Genomic DNA, 22,312 nt, shown 5'->3' with positions numbered 1-22,312 from the left:
ATCTCTCACCACCCCCCACCCCGCCCCAGCAAAAACCGTTACTAAGAGGGGAAAAAAATGATTAAATACAATCAATTTTCTTCGCTAGTTAAAAATAATTATAAGCAAATATTTATAATTTTTAAATCAGAGGACAAAAAATAACGTGCGCCTTTCTTTTTGAGAACAGTGGAATTTTTAAAAATGAACAAGTGCATTCTTTTCCAATGATAATTTACACGTTTCAGTGCCAATTTGTTGGCACGGGTAAAATCTGACCGCTGAAAGCATTGGGATAACACTGTGGAGCACGGCGTTGTTAGGCTGGGTGCGAAGCGCCGCTCATTCTCTCGCTCTCTTCCCAGACGCCATGTTGGAATGATCACAATGCCTCCCAGCGCCCACTGCGGCCGGCGGGTTGTCAGCCGTTGGGCTGAGACGGACGGTCGGAGTGAGAGAAGCGGGGAGGAGGGTGATGGTGGGAGGTCCGGTGTTTTTGCGGAGCGTGTGTGTGTCAGCGACGCAGCCGCTAATCAAGAAACGCGGCCGGAATCTAAAACCTTTCTTTTTTTAAAAAAAACAAAAAGAAATAGACTAAATCGCACGGCAGAAATTATTGTGTGAGGGGAGAACGAAACGAAACGTGTGTAACGGAGCAACGGATTGTTTTCCCCCTTGAACTGAAAAGAAAGTAAGTGTGCATGTTTGTTTCAAAAATGTAATTTTAAAACTGTACGGGGAAGGTGTCTGACCGTCTCTTAACGCAACCAACCCCCCCCCCCCCAACCACAAAAAAAAATTGGTAGGAAAAGGGTGTTCAATAACTGAGGGTTAATGGTGTTTGGAGTGGCGAAGTTTCTAGCGCGGGGATGGATGGGGATGGGGAGGGAGAGTGGCGCCTGCAGTCCTTGTTCTTCTCTCCCTGTCCGGCCTTTCAGGAAGGGGGGCCGGGGGAGGTGCACTTTCAAATTTTTATTCTGCACAAATAAAGTGCAACAGATGTAAGCGGTCGGTCTTGTGTTTCTTTTTTTTTGTTCTTTTTTTTCTCCCCCTGGCACAAAGTTAATTCTGGTCCTGATAGACGTAGGCAAAATATAAATAAATCACGAGAGGTGTTTATTTAAAGACAGTTAAGTGTTGGGTTTTGTTGTAGCCGTGGTTGCGTGAGTAATACTATGCACTTTCACTGCATTTACCAAAGGCTGTGATCAGTGAACTGCATGTGTATATGGTGCGTGCCTCAATTCGTTGTGTACATATTGCAGTTACAGTATATGCAGAGGAGAGTTGCGGCTGTTTATCCGCACTACCTGCCTTCTCTCGTGGTTTTTCCTAGGGTTTTGTTTCTTCAGAGATGAGGATTTAGTTATTTTCGTTGCGCCTTGTCTAAAGCTGTGTTTAAATATCCTGAATTGAGGCGGTTCATTTTTGGTCCCATTAGAGATATGTGAACACGCTCGTCCCCCTCCCCACCTTCTCTCTATCCACCCGGTGCAGTGGCGCACACCTGATTCAATGCTTTTATTTGGATTTTCAACATTTTTTTTGTCTTGCACGGAATGAATGTTTGCTGCAATTTGTACAGAAGCTTGGATCATAGAGTCTGCCTACCTTTCATGAAGCGGTGGTATACTGCAGAATGGTGACATTACTAAAAACAGTGTGTTATATAATAGATTAAGAAAGCCAAAGTGTACAATTATAGTCTCATTAATGGGGTATATTTCATAAACAATAACAGAACATTCATTTGAGGCATTTGTTACTTCTGAATTGAGATAAATCACATTTGCCCAGCATAATTTGAACAGCTTTCATATTTTTATGTTACTGAACTTGTTAACTTTTTCAAACAAATGTTCCTGTTGCCATTATGATTTTTAAATGAGAGGTGTTGACTGAGTCCATAATTCCTTTTAACTAGGATGGCTCCACAGATGGTTCTAGTGCACAAACAGTTAATCAAGAAGGCTCTAGGTTTCAGATCTGTCTCTTAGTTTTGAGGACAAGCTGCAATATTTGACCAGTAAAAGTCTATCTAAATGTTAGAATAATGTGTGGTACTTTGAGAAATGCTTTTAATGTATTTATTGCTTTGAATAGGAAAACTTACAATCTGTGGAAATTTTTATTTGAGATTACCATCAACATATTGGAAATTGAATTAATTCCAGTGAATGTCTTTCACAGCTTAAAAATAATATTTCTTACCAAAAATTTGGTCTTTTCGACTTACAAATTTTATATGTAGTGAAAGGTCAGAAATGAGCACTGGGCTATATTTCAGCAATTGGAATAACTAACATGGTGTAAAATCAGTGGTATCTGAAGGAGATAGAATTAGTTGCTCATCACTGGACCACTTGGCTCCAGACCTCATTACAGCCTTGGTCCAAACATGGACAAAAGAGCTGAAATCCACAGGTGAGGTGAGAGTGACTGCCCTTGTCATCAAGGCAGCATTTGACCGAGTGTGGCACCAAGGAGCCCTAGTAAAATTGAAGTCACTGGGAATCGGGGAAAACTCTCCGGTGGCTGGAGTCATACCTAGCACAAAGGAAGATGGTAGTGATTGTTGGAGGCCAATCATCTCAGCCCCAGGGCATTGCTGCAGGAGTTCCTCAGGGCAGTGTCCTGGGCCGAACCATCTTCAACTGCTTCATCAATGACCTTCCCTCCATCATAAGGTCAGAAATGGGAATGTTCGCTGATGATTGCACAGTGTTCAGTTCCATTTTCAACCCTTCAGATAATGAAGCAGTCTGTGCCCGGATTCAACAAGACCTGGACAACATCCAGGCTTGGGCTGATAAGTGGCAAGTAACATTCGTGCCAGACAAATGCCAGGCAATGACCATCTCCAACAAGAGAGAGTTTAACCACGTCCCCTTGACATTTAGTGGTATTACCATTGCCGAATCCCCCACCATCAACATCCTGGGGTCACCATTGACCAGAAACTTAACTGGACCAGCCACATAAATACTGTGGCCACAAGAGCAGGTCAGAGGCTGGGTATTCTGCGGTGAGTGACTTACATCCTGACTCCCCAAAGCAAAGTGTGATGGAATACTCTCCACTTGCCTGGATGAGTGCAGCTCCAACAACACTCAAGAAGCTCAACACCATCCAGGACAAAGCAGCCCGCTCGATTGGCACCCCATCCACCACCCTGAACATTCACTCCCTTCACCACCAGTGCACCGTGGCTGCAGTGTGTACCATCTACAGGATGCACTGAAGCAACTCGCTAAGGCTTCTTCGACAGCATCTCTCAAACCTGAGACCTCTACCACCTAGAAGGAGGACAGCAGGCACATGGGAATAACACCACCTGCACATTCCTCTCCAAGTCACACACCATCTCGACTTGGAAATATATTGTCGTTCCTTCATCGTTGCTGGGTCAAAATCCTGAAACTCCCTACCTAACAGCACTGTGGGAGAACCTTCATCACAAGGACTGCAGCAGTTCAAGAAGGCGGCTCATCACCACCTCTTCAAGGGCAATTGGGGATGGGCAATAAATGCTTAAATGCTGGCCTTTCCAGCGATGCCCACATTCCATGAACGAATTTAAAAAAGACTAACAGGAAATTTTTCGATTGAAGAACTGTCTGATTTCATTACTGTCAAGCACTGGGACTGGGATTAAGCCCCAACCTTTGATTCCAAGACTAGAGTGTTCCCAACAGAGCTTGGTGCACAATGTGCCTTATGAGGGAATGTCTATATTGAACACTTGTTCATTTTTTCCCCCCACATTTCAATCTGTGACCAACTGACATTCCACTCCTTTTATTTGACTAAATTAGATCAAACTGTGAACTGTGTGAGAAGACATTCTGGGAACTGAAACAATACAGTTGTTGAAATGACAGGTTCATGAAGTACAAGGTATATATTTTTTAATACTTTCAAATAAAAAAAATCAAAAGGTATTTAACAAAGTGCAGCAATAGTTTCTCAGATCACTGAAGATTATAGATCTTCAATTTGTTCACTTAGTGAATTAGCTCACATTGCTAGTCATGTACTCTTTGTAGCATGGCTGGATGAAATTCTTCGTGAGGTAGTAGTCCAGAAAATTAAAACATTAAAAATTAGCACCATGATCAGTTAATCTTTTAAGACCAAACTTGGGTATTGTGCACAGCTCTTTATATTAAAGATGCTCCTAATAGAAGGCCATAGAGCATTACACCCATTAACAAAGTTTATATCTTAATTGGTACTGGTACAGTTAGGTTGGGTCCTTTTGGGGAAAAGTTGTACTGTGGTGATTCTGTCGAATACCGTCTGAACCATGAGTTGCTTCTTGCTCTTAGCTTTGTATCCAAAATGTTTAAGATTTTTGCTTGGACCTGGCAGTTTCTTTTCTTTGTGTTTCTTGTATTTGTTCTTGGCATGGGGGTGACTCTGGCAAGGCTGCATTTATTGCCCATTCCCAGTTGTCTTAGAAGGTGGCGGTGGGCTGCCTTCTTGAACCGCTGCTGTCCTTGAAATGATGCATCCACACTGGTGTTAGGTGAGGAATTCCAGAATATTGACCCAGTGACAATGAAGGAACAGTGTTAGATGTACACATCAGGATGGTGTGTCACTGATCTGTTATTTTGGAAAACTGCCAACTGAGACCTAATTCGTTGATGTCCAGTTATCTGAGAATTCGAGCCTCAAGTTTAGAGAGGGAGAGAGATATTAAACAAAAAAAAATTTGAAGTGTTTTGTCAACCCCAGCCTCTGGAACAGAACATAAGCAGATCACACCCTATGGTACTTATGTAGTCTGTAATGTAACTTTTGTTCCACGGTTTGCAATGAAAATGACCTTTTTAAGGAATACAGTTTAAAAAAATTCTAATGAAATGCCTATGATCACAATCTGTTTCAGTAGTCATCAACAAAGAGCAAACAAGCTGAACGTGCTGAGCTATTCCAATGGCTTTCTTTGTCGCTACCGGTTCTTGCTATTTCATTTTAAGATTCTGGAATGTGTTGCAGGCACCCAACTGTAGACTCAGCACTGCATGTTCGCAGCCTTTCAATCTGACTTCTATCCCAACCAAAGTGCTTACACTGTTCTGGTCAGTCACCAGTGACATTCTGTGTGACTCTGACCAAGGTGTGTTATCCCTTCTAATCATTCTCAACTTCTCTCTGACTTTTAATATGGGTTACTGCACCATCCCTCTTCACCATGTCTCCTTTGTTGAATTGCTCTTGATTTCATTGTTACCTGTCTCAATGCAGCCAGCACATCTCCTGTAGTTGCATCTTCTCTCATACCCACAAAGTCACATTTGGTATGCTCCAAGGTTCCATCCTTACCTGCCTCCTATTCCTCATCAATATGTTGCCCCTTGGTGACATTATTTGTAAGCACAGGGACAGCTTTTATTGGTATGCTGACAATACCTATCTTTGCATCTCTTCCACCACTCTTGATTCCCTGGCTCTTACTGTACTATACAACTGCAGGTCAGGTTGTGGATAATCCAGAACTTTTTGCAGCTTAACATTATTTTATCCACATTCCTATGATCCTCCATGGATGCTTGCGCAAGCTTAATGTGATGGTACACAACTTCTATGTTTTTCTCAACCCTGAGCTTAAAACCTTACATCCAGTCTATCACTAAGCCTGCCTGTTATTACCTCCAGAATATTGCGGTTTCTGCCCTTGCCTCACCCCTACTTCCACTGAAACCCTCATTCATGCCTTTGTCAACTCCAGATTTCACTCTTCCATGGTATTCTGAGCTCCACCCAACATGAATTCTACCCTCCATATCCTATCCTGCATCAGTTACTGTTTGTTTATTCCTCCTGTCCCTTAGCACATTGACTAGAAAATCTTTGTTACTGTCCAGGGACAAAGCCACTGAGGTCCATATCCATTCCTTCCATCACTGGCTGCAATTGTAGGATGAACTGCAGCAACTCACCAAGCTTATTTTAATAGCACCTCCTAGCCTCCCCCAGGGAAAACTTAGAATTCCCTGCTTAATATCATTGTGGGAGTGCCATCGCCATAAGACTGTAGCAGTTCAAGAAGGCAGCCCACCACCACCATCTCATGGCAATTAGTGATGGGCAATAAATGCAGCCTTTTTAGTGTTGCCCATATTCCAAGAACAAACCGACATATCTCTTCACCCTACCGTTGCCACTTTTTCCAGTCCTATATTCATGCTTGCACCCTTTCTGTAGTTTTCCCTCCCACCGTTTTCCCCCCCCCCCCCCCCTTTCATCCTCTGATCAGTGGTATAGCCTTCAGTCATCTTGCTCCTTTACTTGAACTCTTTCCCTAAGCCTCTTACTATATTTCTTTCCACCTCCCAAATTTTCCTTAAAACCTACCCCTTTGTCCTTAGCTTCGACCCCAGTTTCTCTCTTAATCCTACTCAGTGTGATCCACAACTGAAGTACCTTGGGACGTCTTACTACATTGTCGTGTCTGACAAATTTATTAGTTTTTTGAGGATGTAACTAGCAGGGTAGATTTAATTTTTATTCGTTCATGGGATGTGCGTGTCGCTGACAAGGCCATCATTTATTGCCCTTGAGAAGGTGGTGGTGAGCCACCTTCTTGAACTACTGCAGTATGTGTGGTGAAGGTTCTCCCACAGTGCTGTTGGGTGGGGAGTTCCAGGATTTTGACCCAGCAACGATGAAGGAACGGCGATATATTTCCAAGTCGGGGTGATGTGCGACTTGGAGGGGAATGTGCAGGTGGTGGTGATCCCATGTACCTGCTGCCCTTGTCCTTCTAGGTGGTAGAGGTCGTGGGTTTGGGAGGTGCTGTCGAAGAAGCCTTGGCAAGTTGTTGCAGTGCATCCTGTAGATGGTACACACTACAGTCACGGTGCGCTGATGGTGAAGGGAGTGAATGTTTAGGGTGGTGGATGGGGTGCCAATCAAGTGGGCTGCTTTGTCCTGGATAGTTTTGAGCTTCTTGAGTGTCATTGGAGCTGCACTCATCTAGGCAAGTGGAGAGTATTCCATCACACTCCTGACTTGTGCCTTGTAGATGATGGAAAGGCTTTGGGAGTCAGGAGGTGAGTCACTCACAGCAGAATACCCAGCCTTTGTGCAATCATCAGCAAACATCCCCATTTCTGACCTCATGATGGAGGGAAGGTCATTGATGAAGCAGCTGAAGATGTTTGGGCCTAGGACACTGCTCTGAGGAACTCCTGCAACATTGATAAGGGGGAACCAGTGGATGTAGTATATTTGGATTTTCAATAGGCATTCGATAAGGTGCCACATAAATGGTTGTTACACAAGGTAAGGGCTCATGGAGTTGGGGGTAATATATTAGCATGGATAGAGGATTGGTTAAAGGACAGAAAACGAAGTCGGGATAAACAGGTCATTCTCAGGTTGGCGCTGTAACTAGTACGGTGCCGCAAGGATCGGTGCTTGGTCCTCAGCTATTTACAATCTTTATTAATGACTTAGATGAAGGGACCAAGTGCAATGTATCCAAGTTTGCTGACTATACAAAGCTAGGTGGGAAAGTAAGCTGTGAGGAAGTCACAAAGAGTCTGCAAAAGGATATGGATGAAGTGAGTGGGCAAGAAGGTGGCAGATGGAGTATAATGTGGGGAAATGTGAGGTTATTCACTTTGGTAGGAAGAATAGAAAAGCAGAATATTTTTTAAATGCTGAGAAACTATTAAATGTTGGTGTTCAGAGAGACTTGGGTGACCTCGTACAAGAAACACAAAAAGTTAGCATGCAGGTACAGCAGGCAATTAGGAAGGCAAATGGCATGTTGACCTTTATTGCAAGGGGGTTGGAGTACAAGAGTAAGGAAGTCTTACTATAGTTGTGCAGGGCTTTAGTGAGACCTCACCTGGAATACTGCGTACAGTTTTGGTCACCTTAACTAAGGAAGGATATACTTGTGGTGCATCGAAGGTTCACTAGATTAATTCCTGGGGTGAAAAGGTTGCCCTATGAGGAGAGGTTGAGTAGAATGGGCCTATACTCTCTGGAGTTTAGAAGATTGAGGGGGCTTGACAGGGTAGATGCTGAGGTTGTTTCCCCTGGCTAGAGAGTTGCAGAATAAGGGGTCAGCCATTCAAGACTGAGATGAGGAGGAATTTCTTCACGCAGCGGGTTGTGAATCTTTGGAATTCTCTACCCCAGAGGGCTGTGGATGCTGAGTCATTGAATATATTCAAGGCTGAGATGGATAGATTTTTGGGGAATCGAGTGATATGAGGATCGGGCGGGAAAGTGGAGTCGAGGTCAAAGATCAGCCATGCTCTGATAGGCTTGAGGGGCCATATGGCCTACTCCTGCTCCTATTTCTTATGGTCTTAAAGATGTTCTATAAATTTAAGTTGACTTGGTTTACATGATCAATAGACCTTGCTCATCAAAAAAATGTTGCTGCTGCACTCTCCACTGCTGCAGTATTAATTTACAGAGTTTGAAGGCTGCCCCAGGTACCCTAGTAGATTTTAGACTTGACATTCTTCCTACTGAGATTCATTATGAAGCTCTCACTTGGAGATCTTGATAACTACATTTAATACTTTGTTTTCCTGGAATTTAGTTGTGTTTTAGAGCAGAAGTTCATGCTTCAAAACTGACCTCCACTGCAGTGTTCATTATGGATTGCAGTGAAAATGTTTCGGTTAATGGGGATAGGCTACTCTAGTTTTCCATCTTAAAATTTGGTGAAAGGCGATGATATAGAGTGCTTTGTCTTTTAAGATTTCATTATATTAAAATCTGAATTCTGTGCAATAATAGGATGTATGTATGACTCCCTGAGAAGAATACTTGTGTTTGTGTTCATTTGGGCATTGCTTCAAAAGAATGATATTTCCTGTTTACGTCCTGAATTCAAATGATCTTTTAGTAAACTTTAGGCTTTAATTATTTTTTTACTTACAGGAAGCCTTTAGGATAGCCTTCGACATTTTGCAGCGATTAACTATATGTTAGGATCTCGTGAAATTAATTTTAAAAAGTGATTGTTTTTGAGCTGGCATTGGTTCCCTTAGTTTTGAACCCTTTGTATTAGTTACTGCAGATTATTGCGCAGGTGTAAGGAGGCATTTGGCTCAAATATGAAGATACACGAACCTGTAATTTAAGTTTTCCTGTTGCCTCCCCACATACTTTTGTAAGTGGTTGGTCTTGAAAGCAAATTGGATTACATCAGGAACTTTGTGGTTGTTGGTGTTGTGTATTCCGCCAATGTCTCCTGCATAATTGAAAAGGAAAACTGTAAAATAAAGATGGTTCATCTGTTTCCTTGCTATAGTTAATGACTTAATTTAACTCTGGGGGTGGGATTTCATGAATCCATTTATAAAGAAATAAATTTACTGTGGAAAGGTAAATTATTATGCTCATGTTATAATCAACAATAAGTGAAGTGTTAATGTAGATGAAGAGGGATATGCTTATCATTATTTATAACTTACTATTTTAAGGAATTCAGTTTAAATGGTTGTGTTGTCAGCAGAGAAATACAGTAGCTTGGAGAATCTATCTACCTCATCATGGGATTGAGGTGAATTAACGGATAAGTAAAAATTACAATTAATTCAGGCTGCTTTAGTCATTTTGCAATTACAATTATCTATGTTGGCCAATGTGTAAGTGCAGCGGATTATAATTTGTGTGCCAATAAAATATCTGATTTGGCCCTGCATTCTGTGTTTTATAGTCGAGGCCATATTGTGGAGAAGTACAAACTGAGGCCAGCTGTTTGTCCACAGGAGAGAAGCTTGAAAGGTGACCAGCCTTGTCCATTATCAGAGACCTGGCTGCTGGTCTCCTACCTGTGCCTGAAGGAGGGGACTGTGCATGGCATGGGTGTTGTAGAAAGGGAAGAAAAATACATATTGTAAAATTATAGTTTGACATAGTAACGTCAAGCCAGTTTTCTATATCTTCAGTAATCAGTTAAAACAAAAATAGTTTAAATATGAAAAAGTAGATTTTAAATGTTTAAATAAAGACTTTAGTGGGTATTTTTCAATTGTACTTTCATAGCCGTATTGGGAATTATTTATGGAATTCTAATAGATTTGACATGCAGCCTCAGAATGTCAGCCTGGGCTCAGCTGTAGCATTCTCGCCCCTGAATCAAAGTTATGGATTCAAGCCCCAGACCAGAGATTTGAGCACATAATCTAGACTGAGGGAGGTGCTGTCTATTGAATGAGATGTTAGAACGGGGTCCAATTTGCCTCTTCAGTTGGATATTAAAGATTCCATGCCACTATTTGAGACAGAGCATTTGATTTGCTTTCAAGAACTCTTATTGTAGTGTAGTTTTTATTTTTCTTCTAGGGATTTAGGTGACTCTAGCAAGGCCACATTTATTGCCCATCCTTAGTTGCCCTCCAAGGGTGGTGGTGGGCTCTCTTGAACTGCTGGAGTCCAGTGATATATTCCCTTGGTGGTGGTAGGTGGAGAATTCCAGGATATTGACCGAGCGACAAAAAAAAAATGGTAATATTTGCCCAAGTCAGGATGGTATGAGCCTTGGAGGGGAACTTGAAGGTGATGGTGTTCCCAGAGCATTGCTGCTGTCGTCCTTGGTGGTAGAAGTTAGAGGAGGGAGAAACATCGGTGAGTTGCTGTAGTGCATCCTGTAGAAAATACATATTGCAGCTACAGTATGCACTTCTGTAGGGGGAAAATATTGAACCGGCGGCTTAGAGGTCAGTGAAGCAGACCGTGTTCTCCTAGGTGTGGTGAGCTTCTTGAATGTTGAAGCAGCCCTCATCCTAGCAAGTGGTGAGTATTTCATCATACTCCTTGCTGGAGCCTTGTTGTAGGTGGACAGACTTTGCGGGGTCAGGAAGTGAGCCACTTGTCGAAGAATACCCTGTCTCTGTCTGCTCTTGTAGGCATAGTGGTGTAAGGCTGGTCCAGGTAATCTTTTGTTGGTGACCCTAAAATGGTAATGGGGGTGCCATTGAATGTTGGGGGAGATGGCTAGGCTTTCTCTTGTTCTACATAGTCATTACCAAGCATTTATGTGGTGTGAAGATTACCTGCCATGTATCGAGCCAATGTGAGGATGTTATCCAGGTCTGGCTGTATGCTTGCATGGGTTGTTTCATTATTAGAGTAGCAGTGAATGGAGCTAAACAGCTTGATTCCTGATCTTATGATGGAGGAAAGGTCATTCATGAAGCAGCTCAAGATGAATGGTCAGGAACTCTTCCTTGAAGAACCCCTGCAGCGAAGGCCTGGGACTGTGCTCAACTGACCTTCGAGAACCACAGCCATCTTATTTTGTATCACCTGAGTTTGCCCTGTGTCCATTTGCATGCCTGCTTTAGCTGCCGCTCTGAAACCAAGCCCGTTGCTTCTACCTCCCTTTATCCCCTCTTGGGTCCTTCCCTTTCCGGTTACCTAGTCATGCCTCCTTTCAACTACTTGTGCTCTCCTAAATCCCTACCCAACCCTTCACTATTATAGAATCTTACAGTACAGGAGGCAGCCATTTGGCCCATCATGCATATGCCAGCTCTTTGAAAGAGCTGTCCAATTAGCCCTACTCACCTCATCCCCAAAGCCCTGCAATTTTTTCCTTTAAGTATATATCCAGTTCCCTTTTGAGAGTTGCTGTTGAATCTACTTCCACCACCCTTTCAGGCAATGCATTCCACATCATCACTTGCTGCATTAAAAAAAGTCTCCTCATCTCCCCCCTGGTTCTTTTGCCAATTATCTTAAATCTGTGCCCTCAGGTTTTTGAACCTCCTGCAGTGGACACAGTTTCTCCCTATCTACTCGATTCAGGCTGACACACCAATGCATTACTGAGGGAGTGCTGCACTGTCAAAGGTGTCATCTTTCAGATGAGGCGTCAAACTGAGGTTCTGTCTGCCCTCTCAGGTGCATGTAAAAGATCCCATGGCACTATTTTTGATGAAGAGCAGTGATGTTCTCCCAATGTCCTGGCCAGTATTTATCCCTCAGCCAACATCACTTTTAAAAAAAAAAAAAAAATTCTGGTCATTATCACAATTCTGTTTGTGGGACTTTGCTGTGCCCAAATTGGCTGCTGTGTTTCCTACATTGCAACAGTGACTACACTTCAAAAGTACTTAATTGGCTGCAAAGCATTTTGGAACGTCCTAAGGTAGCGAAAGGTGCTATATAAATACAAGTCTGCAATCCACCAGTGATCACTTTCTCTGAAATTTCTGTTTCTTTCAGATAGGTTGATGTGAAAGCAAGAGAAAAAAAACTTCCATTTATGCTGTTTCAGTGAATTATATTTTAACGACAGTCACTTATGTGGACAAACAGGGCAGACTATTGGCACACAGCAAGGTTGTACAAACAAATTAGCTGCATGCTAAGTTAATACATATTTCGGTGGTGCTGGTTGAGGGAAGATGTTGGCCAGGACACTAGGAGAACTCTCTGCTGTTCTTTGAATCATGCCACAGCATCTTTTATGATCACATGAACAGGCAGACATAGACCTCAGTTTAACATCTCAACTGACAGATGGCATCTCCAACAATGCAGTAGTCTCTCAATACTATATTAATTGAGAGGCTAGATTATGTGCTGAAATCCTGCAGTGGGGCTTGAACTCAAGCTTCTGACTGGAAAGCAAGAGCACAACTAAATGAGCCAAGCTGACAAAAAAAAAATCAATATTCAGGTTATCAATTCTATTCCACCTAACTGGTAATTTTACTATCTGCAACTGGCCACTTGTGTTTCATTAATTTAAGACATGTTAAGGGTTGACAAGATTATTTATTTTCTACTTTTTCCACTCTTCCACCATCGTCGCAGACTTGACTCCCTCCTGGATGAGATTATGGATTCCTTCTGTGCCTCTCTGCATCCTTCGGAGGTCCATCATAGTATCATAGCACAGGAGGTGGCATTTGGCCCATTGTGCCTGTGCCTCATTGAAAGATCTATCCAATTAGTCCCATTCCCCTGTTCTTTTCCTGTAGCCCTGTAAATTTTTTCCCTCAAGTATTTATCCAATTCCTGTTTGAAAGTTACTATTGAATCTACTTCCATCACCCTTTCAGGCAGTGCATTCTCGATCATTACAACTCGCTGCATAAAAAATGTTGCTTCATGTCGCCTCTGGCTCTGTTGGCAATCACCTTAAATCTGTGTCCTATGGTTACAGACCCTTCTGCCACTGGAAACGGTTTCTCCTTATTTACTCTGTCAAAACCGTTCCTGATTTTGAACCTCAATCAAAGCTCCTTTTAACCTTCCCTGCTCTAAGGAGAACAACCCCAGCTTCTCCAGTCTCTCCACATAACTGAAGTCCCTCATCTCTGGTACCATTCTAGTAAATCTCCTCTGCACCCTCTTTAAGGCCTTCACATCCTTCCTAAAAAATGTGGTGCCCAGAATTGAACACAATACTCCACTGAGGCCTAACCAGTGTTTTATAAAAAGGTTTAGCATAATCTCCTTGATTTTATATTCTATGCCTCTATTAATGAAGCCTAGGATCCATATGCTTTAACAACCTTCGAAGATTTGTGTATGTGCACCCCCAGGTCTCTCTGTTCCTGAATCCCCTTTACAATTGTACCATTTAGTTTATATTGCCTCTCATTCTTCCTACCAAAATGCATCATTTCACACCTGAGTTAAATTTCATCTGCCATGTGTCGGCCCATTTCACCAGCCTATGTCCTCCTGAAGTTTGTGACTATCATCCACATTGTTTACTACCCTTCCAAGTTTAGTGTCATCTGCAAACTTTGAAATTAAGCCCTGTACACCCAAATCTAGGTCATTAATATATATCAAAAAGAGTAATGGTCCTAATATTGACCCCTGGGGAACACCACTGTATTCATCCATCCAGTCTGAAAAACAACCGTTCTCCACTATTCTCTGCTTTCTGTCCTCTAGCCAATTTTGTATCTAAGCTGCCACTGTCCCTTTAATCCCATGGGCTTCAATTTTGCTAACCAGTCTATTATGTAGTACTTTATCAAATGCCTTTTGAACGTCCATATACACATCAACTGTACTACCCTCATCAACCCCTCTTGTTACTTCAAAGAACTCAAGTTAGTCAAACACGATTTTCTTCAACAAATCAGTGATGACTTTCATTTATTAGCCCATACTTTTCCAAGTGCCAATTAATATTGTTCCAGATTATTGTCTTTAAAAGTTTCCTCAGCACTGGTGTTAGGCTGATTGGTCTGTAATTGCCAGGTTTATCCCTCTCCCCCTTTTTGAACAGAGGTGTAACATTTGCAGTCCTCCGGCACCATCCCCATATCTAAAAGGAAGATTGTGGCCAGAGCCTCCGCAATTTCCACCCGTAGTTCCCTCGGTAATCTAGGATGCATCCCATCTGGACCGGGTGACTTCTCTACTTGGAGTACTGCCAATCTTTTAAGTACCTCCTCTTGATCTATTTTTAGCCTATCCAATATTGCTACTACCGTTGAGGCACTTGTTGCTGCCTCCTTATGAGAAGAAACCTCAATTGTCCCATTCTCCTCTCCCGCCGACCTTACCACCCAATATCAGCTAGCAGTCTTCTCATCCTTGATAATTTAAATCTCCATCTGAACTCACTTTGCCCTCACTCCTGAGTTCACTGCCGTCCTATCCTTTCTTAACCTCTCCCTCCATATGAACACTTTTACCCATATTAATGGCTACCCCCTCAATCTCGTCATCTCAGGTGGCCTCCTTATCATCATAACAACCACATAGAAGGCCATATTTAATCATTCTCTCACACCCCCATTCCAACTCCTTCTGCGTCTGCTATGGCAAAAATGCTCCCGAAGTCACTTACAACAGCACTTTGAACCTAAAATATAAAACCTCTGTTCCTCAGTTTGCCACGATACTTCTGCAGCTGTTGATCTGTTTGATCGCACCCTCATCTCCGCCTTTGATTCCTTTGTCCCCAGTAAAACCCTTACTCTCTCCCACCCTGGTTGTTTTCACTGGTACGGTCCCAATCTTTGATCCCTTAAGTCCAAGGGGCTTAGACTTGAAAGTATATGGTGCATAACTGGTTCATTGCCAGATCTGGCTGGAGTCGGTCAAGCACTAATTGGGTCTGCTGTCCTCTGCCAAAACTGCTCACTACTCCAGGATCATCCTGGAATGCAAGGTTAACCCCTGGCTTTTATTCTCCACGATCAATCTCCTTAAACGCCTCTCCCCTGCCCCTTCACCCCCATCTCCGACAAAGTGCAAGGAGCTCGTGGACTTCTTTGTTGCTAAGGTTGAGACAATCCATTCCGCTGCCTCTGTCGCATCCCTCCCATCCCTTGACCACCAAGCTATGCTTCCTCCAAGGTTTCCCCTGCCTTAGTCCTGAAATCGCATCTTTCGCTAATTTCTCTTCTTTTGCTCATTATGCCATCTGAGCTCATCTTGTCCATGCGACCCAACTTCTGCCCTCTAGCCCCTATTCCTACTAAACTGCTGACTACCCAACTTCCCTTCCTGACCCCCGTGCTAGCTGATATTGTAAACCGTTCCCTCTCCTCTGGTACTGTTTCAAGTTCATAAAATCTGCCTGCAGCACCCCCCCCCCCCCCCCCCCCCCACACACCCACGACCCATCTGTCCTTGTAAACTACCACTTAATCTCCAACTTTCCTTTCCTCTCAAGTCGTTAAACTGTTGCCTCCCAAATCCATGCACATCTTTCCGCAACTCCATGTTTGAACTTCTCCGATCAGGTTTCTGCCCCTGCCACAGCACTGCAATGACCCCAATCAAAATCACAAATGACATCCTATGTGATTGTAGTACACTATCCCTCCTCATCCTTCCCGACTTGACAGCCTTCAACATGGTTGACCACATCATCCTCTTCCAACAGTGCTCCTCTGTTGTCCAGCTGAGTGGGACTCCCCCTGCCTGGTTCCAGTCTTGCTTATCCAGTTGTAGCCAGGGAAATTTCTGCAATCGCTCATCTTCCCACCCCCACACTGTTATCGAGTGCCCCAAGGATCTATCCTTGGCCGCCTTCTATTTCTTGGCGACATCATTCGAAAATGTAAAGTCTGGTTCCACGTGTACACTGATGACACCCATCTCTACCTCGCCACTGCTTCTGTCGTCAGACTGCATGTCGGGCATCCAGTCCTGGATGAGCCACAATTTCCTCCAGTGAAACATTAAGCCATTGTCTTAGACCCCCGCCCCCCCCAGCACAAACTCCATTCCCTCGCCGCGGATTCCATCCTTCTCCCTGCACCAGACTGTTTGCCACTTAGACGTCCTATTTGCCCGAGCTGAACTTCCGACCCATATCCTCTCCATCCTTCCATCTCCGCCCTGCCTCAGCTTATCTGCTGCTCAAACCCTCGTGCGTGCCACTGTTAACCTCCAGACTCTCTTCCAATGCTCTCCCAGCTAGCCTCCCATGTTCCACTCTTCATGAACTTGCACATCCAAAACTGTTTCTCGTATCCTAATAGGCACCAAGTCCTGCTCACCCATCACCCCTGTCCTCGCTGATAAATACTGGCTCCCAGTCCACCAGTACCTTGATATTTAAATTCTCATCCTCTTGTTTAAATCCCTCCATGGCCTTACTCCTCCTTATCTCTAATCTTAGCCCTCCAATTTCTGGCTTCTAGTGCATTGCCCAGTCCCTTTGCACTGGATTTACACTTCATGTAGTGTTATACCAAAGTGGTGTCTGAAACTACACTGTCCAGGTAGTAGTCTTCCATTTTGCCCTGGTGTTGAGTCAGGCACTGACTCTGGATTTACACTGTCAGTTTAGTGTTTGTGCAAAGCTCAAATCACTGCAGACTGTCTCATTCAGTGTTTTGCTTAGTGTGAATACCAAGCACAATTGTATTTAACAGATTAAGTGTACACCGATGAAAGCTGAATATTACACGTGCTGAATAAAGTGTGACAAAAGCACTTGTTACTTTGGGAATCAATATATTGTCAGAATACCTGAAAATTTGAAAAAAATCTAATCGTTTGTTAACTTTTTAGATGCACTTAGATTATAACTGTAGCATTGGTGTGACACTATTTCATTTTGCGTAAATGTTGCCATTATAGTGCACATGCAGTCTGAATCCAGAGTCAGAACCTGACACTGAAGAAAAATGGAATGAGGAGGAAGTTTCACTCCACTTCGCTTTGGAGTAAGTTTGGGCCTTAAAGCCCAATTTACATTGCACAGATTTAGTATTGGCAATAAGCCAAATCTGTTTTTCGCTGACAGTAAACTTGTAGCATAAATGTACTTAGTTTTCCAACCAGTGCCAAATACTATTCCCAGGCTATGAACGTATGCGGCGTCTAGCCTTTTACTACAGAACATCATATACTCTCAACTGTAAAAGAAAGGAATCCTGACTGCTCTTTTGACAGACCATATTCAGTCTACTCTGATGGTTTCTTAACTACCTATTTAATCTTTCAATGGAAAGTTCTACATAAATATCCATAAAGGTAATCCAAATCAAAAGAGCAGAATAAATTCTTTAGCCTTGAGGATACAGGGAGTCTTCAACTTGTAGACTGGTTGAATGAAGTTTAGTAAAGTAAAACATTTGTTTTTCACCCAGACCTACAGGTTGCAAATGGACATGTTTGTAGTGCTGAAGACTGACTGGTAATACTCTCTTCTACTGCCATCACAATTTTGCACGCTCTTCTGTTGCTAAGTTATGATTCTGCAGTTTAGTAGTTGTTATCCTGAATAGTGAACGACCATATCTCTAGTCAGGATCAGTGAGGTCAGTTTTAGCACTGATTGAAATTAGTTAACTCAGCAAATGCAAGGGATCAAACGTGGAACTTTCTTGTTCTGTGTGGCTCGATATTAGCAATGAGCCCATTGAAATTAGTTAATTTCAAATAATAAAATCCAGCATTCCAATTTACTAATTAAAAAGGAACATGATACCCAATGAGCCATGAGTGATGCTGGAATGTGGTATTCTAATATGAAGTTCTTATCCTGATCAATATTTAACAGGCACGTGCTATACAGTAACCAGATTGGTCGTAGCCAGCAATGGTGAAAGTGCATTCATTATTTTGACACACATATGCTATTTTTGAATTTGTTAATATTAGTCTTTGATTCTGGGTTAAGTAGTAAAGTTTCAGCAAATTGATATTTAGGTTTGCATAGTACTGTCTTTACAATAATGTGCTTAACTTCATGCAACTGAAGGAAAACTTGCTTTTGAATGGTATCCAGAGAATGAAAATGGATACAGTCCAGCTGTCCCTATAATCTAGGTATTGACAAGCTTGTTTGAAGATTTTTAGGATTCTGTACTTTAATGCACTGTGGGAGGATTCCTTATATAAATAAATTTAACAGTGGTTATGATTTTCTTCCTCCATTTATTGCTGTTATTGATTTTTTGTAAGATAACATCTGCTCTAAAAATGTTGTAGTTTAAATCTTAAATTAACCTGTTTTGCTGAAATAAAAAATCTTAGTCAGACTGAGCTTGAGTATTTTTGAATTTTTCTATAATGCTGGCAGATCAGTGGTTTTTACTGTAGACCTGTTAGTTAACTGTTACTATCACAAAACATTAGGCTGTTAGTACTGCAGCCTAATGTTTTGTGACAGTACTGCATGATAGTAGACCACTGCAGTATGCCACGTTCAACTCAATTTTCATAGGAGAAATTCCTGTATAGAAGGACACGTCAGCCAGCAGAGCTGTATCAAAAGTAACAATCTAATTTTCCTTTTTAATTTGTTCGTTGGATAGCTAGATTTTTACTTGCATAAGAGGAAATGTTGGAAATTGAAACTTATGTCACTTTCTTGGATTTATATGTTGGATATTTGGTTTAGCATCACTGACCGCTCCCATAAGTGAACATCACGTACCCTAGACTTGAGTGTGTCATAACCAGTCCAATTCCTGTGTACGAGAGAGTGAGCTCCAGGGATTGTAACAGAGAACTCTTAGTCTGTACATGGGCTACTGGAATGTAAAATGTGTTGCCATTTGATTCTTCTATTTTCGAAAGGCGAATTGAAAATGCAATCAGACTGAGGCTCGGGCTCTAAACTAGAAGATGGTTTTATTTAAAACCATGTTAGATAAGGGTATTAAGGGTTACGGAACCAAAGCGGGCAGATAGTTAAGATACAGATCAGCCATGATATAATTGAACGGTGGAACGAGCTTGAGGGGCTGAATGGCCTACTCCTGTTCCTTCCTATGTGAAAAAAAAATTAAGTGAACTGTGTACTATATAAAATTACATCATATGCTTTACTATCTTCCTTGATACTTAAACTGAGAAATTGGATGTCCTCTTTAAAACAAAAGCTCACTCTGACAGACATAAAACACTGAATTGTACTGCTGGAAAAGCTGAACAAAAAACGAACTAAGCACACTAAGCCAAATATAATCCCACGATTAGAGACTCCTGTCCACTTGCAACATACCAAGATTACTGTTTAAGTCAGAAGTGTGTTGTCAGTTATGCATTTGTTTGGAGTCAACTGCGCCTCAAACAAATGTATACTTGCATATCAGATGACCCCCATCCAAAAAATTAATGATTTATTTAAGATGAAGGTCAATGTTAAAGTTTACATATGCAGAACTTTGTACCTTCATGTCAGGATTTGTCCATAAATATATTTTCTCAACACCAGCATATTTCTCTCTGCTGTTACTGTCAGTTGTTCTGATATTTAAACGGTACCCCCTCTTCCTGAGTAAAGTTCAGGCTCCTGATTTTGAAACATCTCGGGCTGTATTTCATTTTTAAAATTAAGGGAAGCACCTGAATATTTGCTCCTCCAGCCCTGATAATTAAACAGCAACTCTCCCTTCCGATGCCTGACTTCAGTCCAGGTTCCTGTTGCTGATTTGAAGTCAGACAGCGCAGAAGGATAGAAGTTTGGGTATGGTAGCCTAGAGGCTATGGCACTAGATGAGTAAATTGGAGTTTGTGTTCAAATTCCACCGTGGCAAATTGTGAAATTGAATTCAATAAATCTGGTAGTGTGAGGGTCAGAATATGACCATGAAATCTGCCGGATTATCCTAAAAAACCTAACTGATTTACTAATGCCTTTTAGGGGAATTACCTCATCTGGCCTACATGTGACTCCAGTCCCACATCCACACCCATAAATTGCTGAGTGGCGAATCAACAGTGCTCGCCGCTCATTAGATTTAAGTTCACAACGTTACTGCGTTCTTTTTGGTGGCAACTTTCTTGAAATTAGAGTTCAAAAAACAGCAGTGTTCTTTCCTGGGTTTGTGAGCGGGGTAAGGATCTGTGTCCCCTCAACCAGGTTGAAGCAAGCTATGCTGTGAGAACCAGGAAGTGCTCGATAAGGTTAGTAAATGTACTATGAGATAGAGAAAGCGAAATAAAGGAAGGGTAAGATTAAAAGAATGAGATGAGACAGAAGAAAATTAATTTTTTTTATTAATTTGAGAATAATGAGACTCCATGTTTTTAAGTTAATTTTCAGTGCTAGAGGGGTTGTTTGGCAGTCATTAATACTTACCATACTGTTAAAAGTTAGTTTAGACCTAAAAAAAACTGACTTTTTTGTGGCAAGGTTAATTTGTTTCCAGCTGGGCAGGAGAGCAAGTTCACACTGGTCCATTGATTGCAGCTGGCAAGGTCCCTTTAGCACGAAGCTTTCATATCACCAGTGAATCAAGAACAACAAGTTCCGGATTTCCACGTATGACTGCGCATGTGCGGTCGCTGGAACTTGCTCTTCGATTTGCCCATTAATAATGGTGAGCGCTGTTAGGCTTACCATTATTTTACGAGCAATTTCTGGCCTATGCATTTGACTCTTAATACCTCAGGGTAACTAGAAATGGTTAATAAACACTGCCTTGCCAGTGTCACTCACATCCCAAGAGAAAAAAAATTATCCTTGCTTAAGCCGATGCCCCTACTTTTAGTCCTGAACTATGCCAGAAATTTCTTGCGTTACAGGCTAGTATGCTTTTTTGCTAATTAGCTAAGTTGCTTGAAACAGTTTCTGGTGCTATATGTAATACTGAGTGACAGCATTTTGTGGTTTAACTATCTAAGTGGATGGAGACAGCAGTCATTTTCTTTGTATAAAAAAGGTAGCCTGTACCAAAATGTACTTTGTAGCAAGGATTTTTAGATCAGTGAGAAAAAAATTGTACAATTGAGGTTCGATGTGCCAGGATTGGGTAGGGTTAAGCCTTCATTTTCTTGTTTCCATAAACAAACCCTGTGATCATGTAACTGAGTGGCAAATGCTAGTAAAACAAAGCATGGGCAGATGGCTATAAGGGTAAAATGAACACCAACTACTAAGATGCTGCGCAATTGGTTTGCTGACCTACGTAACCACATGGTATTGTTTATAATGTATATCTGGTCTCATGAGGAATTCAATAAAGCAAAATTGTGGATGTGCACAAATTTTTGTACTGCTTGATCTGTGAAAAAGTGTGGTACAAGTATAGATTCTATTCAAAAATTGGATTGTATTGGAGCATAATGCTTGTCAAGGCTTGAATGATTATTTCTGTCACTGGTGGAGACTAATCGGAAGTGCAATTTTTCCTACACTAGCATATAAGTATCAATATAAATAGCCAAATGACAATACTGGTTATCGGGCAACAGCAACTTTTGCTTGTGTTAAACTTGTGAAACAGTTTTTAGTTTGTCAAAAATAATGAGCGGTCATGGCTTCAGAGAAGCAAAGGAAAGTTTGAAGCAAGCTGGATTTGAGTCCTTAAAAGCAACTGGTAAGAGGAAAGTGAAAATCAGCAGGGGACAGAGAAATATACTGCCATGGTTTATTGGTTACTAATGTAACCAAGTAAAATATTTACAGCAATGCATCTGAAGGAACTTTTGACGACATTGTCTATGTAAAATACTACAATTCCTATTCTATTTACAGATTGTTTAAATTGAAGTTTTTCCCCCCATATAGGACAGTTAGTGGATTTTTCTTTTAAAAAAAGACATCCAGCAAATCGGCTCAATGTCTCTCTCTTCCCCCCCCACCCCCCCCCCCCAACCCTCTGATTTTTTCCTCCTCTTGAAGCTGAAGGCTCTTGCTGAAATATGGTTCTGTGGGTGACGGCATCATTGGGCACTTGTCCAAGTGCAGAAATTGTGCAGACTGCTTCATTATGGAAGACATCACAACTGAGCAGTCTATCAATGGAATTATACAAGTGCACTTTCTAGCAGGGATCATTGGAAACCAGGAGCAGGCACCCTGATTGGTCTCACTGCCTCTGCGCTAGGGGAAAATCAATTTCAGCATTCAAAACGCTGCCCCTGATTGAGATCAGTTGAATAGATATAGCCTGGGAATTAA

The 22,312-nt window shown here is 42.0% G+C and overlaps 1 protein-coding gene across 4 annotated transcripts in view; it reads left to right on the top strand.

The window, feature by feature from the left end:
• The first annotated feature begins 386 nt into the window (after positions 1-386).
• Positions 387-22,312, top strand: part of LOC137310916 (focal adhesion kinase 1) — a 585,674-nt gene continuing 563,748 nt past the window's right edge. For all 4 annotated transcript variants that reach the window (XM_067978464.1, XM_067978455.1, XM_067978457.1 and 1 more), the window contains exon 1: positions 387-670. The gene's annotated coding sequence lies outside the window, so the exon portion shown is untranslated. The remainder of the gene's footprint in view (positions 671-22,312) is intronic.

Source organism: Heptranchias perlo, chromosome 3 (genome assembly GCF_035084215.1).
Source record: "Heptranchias perlo isolate sHepPer1 chromosome 3, sHepPer1.hap1, whole genome shotgun sequence".
In the NCBI taxonomy this organism is placed as follows: domain Eukaryota; kingdom Metazoa; phylum Chordata; class Chondrichthyes; order Hexanchiformes; family Hexanchidae; genus Heptranchias; species Heptranchias perlo.
Note: the sequence above shows the minus strand (reverse complement) of the source record. Positions and strands in the feature narration are given on the sequence as shown.